Source organism: Epinephelus moara, chromosome 17 (genome assembly GCF_006386435.1).
Source record: "Epinephelus moara isolate mb chromosome 17, YSFRI_EMoa_1.0, whole genome shotgun sequence".
Lineage (NCBI taxonomy): Eukaryota > Metazoa > Chordata > Actinopteri > Perciformes > Serranidae > Epinephelus > Epinephelus moara.
The window spans coordinates 32,888,260-32,896,399 of NC_065522.1; positions in this window are offsets into that span (position 1 = coordinate 32,888,260).

Consider the following 8,140-nt stretch of genomic DNA (forward strand, 5'->3'; position numbering starts at 1 on the left):
TCGTATACACATAGGCATACAGACATGTGAAATACAAACTAACATCAATTTATCAAAGAATAGAAATAAAAGTTATTAAAACCCAGGGTGATCAGATGAAAATAAAAACAGATTAAACGCTATTAAAAACCAAAGAGTAGAAATGGGTCTTAAGGTGCTTCTTAAAAGCCTCAACAGAGTCAGTCTTTCCAATCAATCAATCAATCAATCAGTTCTAATGGCTTCTGGCAGGCTGTTCCAGAGCCTAGGGGCTGCAACAGAAAAGGCTCAGTCCCCCGCCTTTTTTTCTGCGAACGTGGCACAGCCAACATACCACGGTCTGAGGATCTGAGGGTTCTGGTGGTGGTGTAAGGGGTGAGAAGTTCTGAAATATATGGACGGGCAAGACCATGGAGGGATTTATAAACAATTACAAGAATCCTCCTTGCACATACAGCAGAAAAGTTTTCTAGTTCTTATTCAGAAGTCATCAAATACCACTGCTTTGTCAGTGATTTCGTTATCAGACACCCAACGTCAGAAGCCACCTTCAGCAGTGGTATGTTTCGCAGCTGGACGTAACCTTTCGCGGTGTTATGATATGACGCCGTTAGCCAGATGGCATCTGATGTAGCAGTATGATATGCCCCAGTGTGGCATCAGATTGAAACGCTGCCAGTAAGAATGTAAAATAAGGACCTGGAAAGTCCTTGTAGGGCGGGCAGGAAGAATGGTGCATGGGTCCAACAAACCCTGGACTTTCACTCAGGAGCCGGCTGTTCATTTCCTGTATGAATGTAGAGTCAATCCATGGAGTTTTTTTGTCACGGCAGTGTGATACACTGCTGGATGATAGCAGTTTGAAATGCTATAGGGCGGGCAGGCGGTTGATGAATGTATTCATGAATGTATGAATGTAGAGTGAAACTTGTTTTATTCTAACCCTAACCACATCCTTTTGTTGATGTGCCAGTCCTGTGATGTCAACAGCAGATGTAGAAGGATACCTAGTGTGCAATATCTAGACGTGAAAGACCACTGACAAAGTGGCGCTATGTGACGACCTAGGATGAGAACACGTTGGTACAGGTGAATACAGGTATTCATAATGCATTATAAACCCTGTCAGTCAATCTCTAGTTTATAACTAGTCAAGAGCATCTGTAAGACACTTATGATTCATTATCAGTCACATCTATAATGTTTTATGACTGTTGATACAGTGCATCAGGAAGCATGATGTGTGTTTATAAAGCATTATTATGAATGCATTATAATTCACTATGAATGGCCTCCTAATACATTATAGATGTAATAATAATAATAATAATCTCGGTTACTCAGTGATCATTAAAAGAGTAAATTTATCTAAAAATTAAAAAACAGTTTTGCAGTAGTAAAATTCAGGACAAGATGATGTCCTCAAAGAGTCTGCTGTTATGTCTGCTATAGTTTAACAGATTTAAACACAATGATTTCTAACAAGTTAAAATGATTTCAAGGAGGAAAATAAAATGGAATCAGAATAAATACATTAAATAAAGTTCTATGAGAAGCCACGGGTTTAAATCTAAGGTTTAAAACCACTTTGGAAATTAAAACCTCAAAAAATATAAAATGACATTTTAATGTGTCGAACACACAAGTGTGTATGACTTTGCACAGCACGTCTTATCAACAGTATTTATCCATAAAGCTATTCCGCAAAGAGCCTCAGTTTCTAACATATCAACATGTTACTGAGTTTTACATTAACTGAATTTATTTCATCAAAGAACACTCACCTCAGACGAGCTTCTCTCTGATCGTCCTTCTCCTGCGTCTCCGAACTCTCTGACTGCTGTCCAGTGAAATCTGATGCAAATATATCTGTATACCTCTTTGTGACATAGGTGTGTGGAGATGAGGTGAGAGCAGGACAGTGTTTGATTTTGCAATTCATATTTAATGATATGGTAAATTACAACAGGCAAATTTATTTTTTGCCTTATTGTGTTAAAAGGAGGTCAGATCACACAGACAGTATCGCACCAGTCATCTCTGCATCAGTTTGTCATCTGTGCTGCGTGATCTCTGTAGAGAACTGTACAGAATCCAACACACAGAATTAATCATTGTGACATTTATTCTTTTGTTAACATAATGTTATCCATCATTATACGACATTACAGTGTAATTAAAGAAACAACTTCACTGATGCACACATACGTTAATAATCTTAGACATCTTAAACTTTCCAAAACACCAAATGAATTTCTAAAATGAACATAAAAGTCAAAGAAAAACATTCATCAACAGCTCGTCAACGTGATGCCAGCAATGTAACAATCTTTACTACGGCTCATTTACTCAGTCGATTAAGGTGTGTATTTAAAAAGATTCAAATGTCTCATAAACACAAAGGTGTGTATTCAAATCAGCTCCTGTAATGTAGCCCAGCACACCTGTCTGTGTGTGTGTTTTCATCACACCTGTGACTCCAGCTTTGGATCATATTTCCCCACAATTTTTTTTTTATTTTTTTACAAGAACTCAGTGCAAATATTTTGTTGTCCAAGACAGGATTCAGTCAGTGTGATAATCAGTGTACAGAGCTGTAAAGTTGTCCACCATGGTACCAGTTAGCTGCTAGCTAACCGTAGCTAACTTGTTTGTCCATTGTTTGGTCTGTGACGTAATAGGTCAACAGGAAAAAGGTCCAATACTAACAAGCTGAAAGGGGGCATATCTCCACCTATCGTAGAGGAGTCGCACATACTTGGCTCAATAAATGGATTCCCCTCCCGTGCTTGGATACTGGAAACATACAGACTGATTCACTTATCCTTACTCACGATCTACAAAGTTCTATGTAGAGGACTAAAAAGTGAGCTTGTTTGCAACGAGAAAAAAACGCTTTCCAACACTACACAGGTCATTTTCTTGGCGCCATTAGTGGCGTCATAGCTGTCGCACAATTGACCTATGGCTAAGCCCCGCCCTCAAACGTGATGAGCCAATCACAGTGCGTATAGCCATTCCCATACACTGGGACAGTCTCTGTCTGGACGTCCATTGAAATGCATTACAGAAAGTCAGTTTGTTCGGTTTTATGAGCTTTTTCTGAGATTTGAAGTTTAAAAATGGTCAAACGGTGTGCATGGGGTACATGCAACTCTGACACAAGGTATCCTGAGAGGCTGGGCGACCAGGTGTATTTTTTACACTTTAAACCACATCTCAACAGAGAAAAGTGTCTCCTTTGGATAAAGTTGTGTGGTAACGTTAGACCACAACATCAACTCAACGTGAATAAGATTAACAATGATGTCTACATCTGTTCTAAGGTAAGTCAACATTGTGTTTGAGGCAACATATTGTCACTTTGCTGGAAAGAAATATAAAGTTATCTTTAACATCTCTAGCTAACGTTAGCTAAAGTTAGCCTAACGTTAGCTCCTAGCTGCGTTGTTCATCATGTCACCTTGTTTGCTGGGAGTTCATTAGCCTATTTTGTTCTAGTTTTGTACTTTGGTGATCGTACATCATTGTTAGCTGTTGTCCAAAGGGCTCTAGTTAAGCTAACGTTAACTTCTGGAGCTTAGCTTCATTAACTTATCTGTAATGGCAGAGATAACAAAGGTTGGCAAACGTTATGCTGAATGATTCAGTGTAAATACTGTAGCACCAAACTAACGGAGAGACACTCTTGGTAAAGATGGTAAAAAGGCCGTTATCCTTTTCTCATATTCTGAGCCAAAAACCTTAACTTCAGTGGCACTTTAACTTGTTGTCTTTGATGGTGACGGCAACCAGATGCGGTTCACAAGCGTACACTGTGACCTGTAAATTTTGGCTTGTAATTTAAGCTTTTCATCGACCTTCTCAACAATAAAATGATGAATATATCCCTCCAATGCGTAGTTTAGGCCCTTTTGGTTACTTCTCAATGACATCTGATCATTATGTCTCCAAAAATCATCAGTTGCCTCCTGTGAAATGTCGTGTACTGTGACACCTGCCATAGCGCCGGGCACTGAATGTTGATAGTGTGTCCGAGTGAGTGGACGGGGGCGTGGCTTAGCCATAGGTCAATTAAAACATATCAACATGGGCTGGTGAACCATCAATAACAAAAACCAACGTATATTTGTGATAAACACGATATTATACTCAGCGTATTTTACCCAAATTAATAAATAACATGAAGAAGTATTTTGTGGCCGTTTGTGATGAGATGCTGCTCTGCTTTCATTGAACATATTATTTATGTTATTATGGCGGACAGACGAGAGCAGAGAGAACAGCACCAGTTTAAGCTGTCCTACTGACGTCAGTCATTTTCTGTTTAACCTTTGTTGTGTTGAAGTTTGTTTTACTGTCAGTCATGTAATAACTTAATGTATTACGTTATGTATTATGCAAGTACAGAACTACTTATGGCTAGTAGCGACCCAGCTCGCTAAGGTAAGCTAGCATTAGTCCTCTTCTGGACAGCACTGTTAAGCTCTAAAGAAAAGTCAAACAGAAATAGATAAAGAAATAAATAATGATTATTATAAAATATTAATTATATGAAATAATATAATTCAATCTAAACCATCTTTTGGAGAAAGAAAAAGGATGAGGATAGAGGGAGGGAGGAGGATGGAGTTGATCATGATGAAGGCAGAGATGGATATGCCCTCTTGTCATCAGTAATATTGTGGCACAGGGGTTCTTTTTGGTCTATCATGGTTTGCAAAGTACGCAAACTAAATTATTTTTCCACTAAGTGCTACAACATACATTTTTATGCAGATGACAGCACTGTCATGTGTCTATGGTTCCACTCCAAAAATTTTACAGCACAAAACCTGCAGAGCTAACCACATTCTCATCTGTCTGAGCCATAGACTGTACAAATAATGAATGTAGCTACTGTGCTGTCACCCACTGGTTTGTGGTACTGTTCTTAAGCCTCGAGTTTGGCATTTTAGCAATCACCATGCTGGATTTTTGGAGCCAGAAGTGACCATATTTGGGTGAGAGGGTGGAGCTGTGGAGGAGCAGGGGTGGATCTGACTCACCGACTGTGTGAACGACTCGCAGACAGTCTGTAGCATGCGTAACCTTGGGCCTTAATAACATGTAAACCTGTGAGTGGTCATTAGAGGAACTGCAGTTTTTGGCACTTGGTCTCAGCTGTACATTAAGCGTAGTGCTATTTTGTTGTTATAAGAGAAGAGCGCCTCATGAGGTCTTGATTTGAAACTTGAAGTTTACGACTTGGGACTTGTCAGTCTTTAATTGGAACTCGACTTGGGACTTGAGTGCCATTGAAACCTTTCAACCATTGGAGGTCAGTGAAAGGCTTCTGTGCATATTTTAATCAGTTTGCTCTGCAAAATGGGAATTTTTCTTTCCTGTACAGAAACAGCAGAGGTAACACCAGGCTGCCGGGCAGATTGCACCAGACTCCAGCCAACAACGCCACACACCTTTCATTGTAGCTCAGCAGTGGTGAGTTGCTCAGACCAAGGCAAACAAGGTACCCAACATACCACAACCACAGCACTCCCATTATGGCCATGATAGTGTGGAAAGCCCTCTGCTTTGATTGGTCAACCTGCCCCCTGTCCCCACCCCCTTCCCCTGGCCCTGGACGAATCAGAACACAGAGAACAGAGAAGCTGCAGAAGGAGACAACAATGAAGGAGAAGACAAAAAGGCAGGAAAATGGGATTAAGGGGAGATTAGGGAAGTCAAAAGCTGTTAGTACAGCACAACCTGTGCACAACAGCCAAACACACCGAATGGAGATGTTTCTGATCTTGACCCCGCCCACCTTTTTCAGCTGCAGGTAGGCGATGGGGTGAACAGCTGCCAGGTATCGGTCCACACAGGTGAGGATGTGAAATAATATCTCTCCACATAAAGTGAAGGCAGCACAACAGAAACCCACTAAAGCCATGTAGTGGAGGTCAGCGTGGGTGCCCCAAAAGTAGAATGGAGACCCAAAAATCCCAATCAGATTCATGACAGCCATGTGGAAGGTAAAGGCGTTAGAGTGGCTTGTTGTTGCAAAGGAGCGCCGCCGCCGCCATTGTTGGTGACCCAGGTAGAGGATGAGGATGGAGGGAGGGAGGAGGAGGATGGCTTTGGTAAAGATGAAGGCAGAGATGGAAATGGAGGCCTTGGAGTTGGCACATAAGACGAATTCAGCACTGGGGGAGGAGTTGGCTGAAGAGGAGGAGTTGACTGACATATCTGCTGTCTGTTGATGGAAGCCTGAAGAGGAGGAGGAGCCTGAAGAGGAGGAGGACAGAAGAAACGTTACACAGAATGTGTAACTAAAAAAATGTACAAATCAGCTGGGTTTTTAACATTTTTGTCCTGAGTAGTTCTACGTGCAGTATTCTGTTCAGCGTTGTTGTATTTCTTTTTCTCTCTGCCTTGTTTGCTTTGTTTGCACCTATCCATATAATTCATCACCTCCATATATGGTGGTCACTGGATATTCATGGGCTGTATGCTAATTGCTTATTAGTAGGAGTGTGCTGTGAATTCACGATTCATGGCATCTATGAACAGACACACGAACCTACGATCAAATCTGAGTTTCCCATAGCGTTCATGAATAGTACCGAGGTACCTACTCACAGATTTACTGACATTTCATAAATGAGACGTGGTGACTTTAGAGAGGCTAAAAAGCTCCCTACAGCTGGTGACGGTGCTCTTTGGATTCAATTCAAATTAGGGAACGTACCAAACACGTATGATTGTCAGTTCAGGCAACTCAGTCTCCTACAGTGAAATTTCACATCAAATAATGAATCTGAAGAAAAATAATTCACTGTCAGCTTTGGACTGTGAGAATTCTCCCTTATATAACTACTTAGCAGATAAAGAAAAAACTAAATCAACTTAACTGTCATTTAGTTGTAATGTATTTTGGGAATAATGTAGAAAACTGATTAATATTAGTATTTAAATATACCAAGAACACCCACCTCAGTTTCTGATCGTCCGTCTCCTGCGTCTGCGTCTCACCAACTGCTGTTAACCGGTAAGTGATCAAATGCGTCATAAGTGTGTTTGTGTGTGTGAAGATCAGGTGAGAGCAGGACCGTGATGTGTTTTGCATGTTGAATATAAGAACTGATGCAGATTTTAAACTTTATACGGTAAATTGAAACAGGCAAATCTGCTGTTCTGTCATCTCACAGGGAGGTCAGAGGGGTCAGCTGCAGGAAAGCATCAGTGGATGTGATCTGGTTCTTTGCTCAATGACTGACGCCATCTGGGGGGATTCTTACTGACTTAAGGCTGAATGGTGATTCTGCAACCAGACACACACACACACACACACACACACACAATTACACACAATTACACCTGAGGACATTTGTTATAACATTTATTCTTAGTACTAGTACAGTGATAGTATCACGTTGTTATGGTACAGTGTTATAGATTCATGCACAGAACAGTCTGTTTTGCAGTTGTTTACAGAACTGCATAGAGAAGCATGATGACTACTACATCAGTCTGTTAAGAGGAATATTTAACAGGGTTGAAATCACTAATATGATTGCTGCTATTACTAAAACTATTACTGCTGCTACTATCAGTATCAGTGCTGCTGCTAACCTTTGGGCCATACTGCCTGTGTGTCCCAGAGCCTCTTGTTTTTGTCCCATGTTAACAAAGTTAGAGCAGCCGCACTGCCTGTGCCACATAGATCCTACGTGCTTCAACCTTCTTCATCCAGAGCAAGAACTACATCTACTACATATCCACAGTTCTGGTTTTAAAGAGGCAACAGACAGCATCTTTTCCTAAATATATCATGATGAAAATAATGTGGGTTGCACAGGGTAGTGTCCACAGTAAAATCAGACTATCAGCGTTTACATAGGTTACTTAGTGTCTTTGCAATCTTTGCAATGAGCTTCTGCCACCGGTGCCGAAATTTCACAGAAAAAATCTGCTTTACGGCAGGAAACGCATCATGTATTGTGAAACTGGTCAGTCAGCCAATCAGGGACTGGAGCTGGTCCTTATGAGGAGTTGGGCATGAGATAGTTGAGTCACGAGCACAATGGCAGACGGACAAAGTTTGGAGACAAGTGAAAAACGGCCTAGCAAAAGAAAAGGAGCTCCTCTGTGTGAGGAGGCAAAGAAGAGCAAAAAGGAG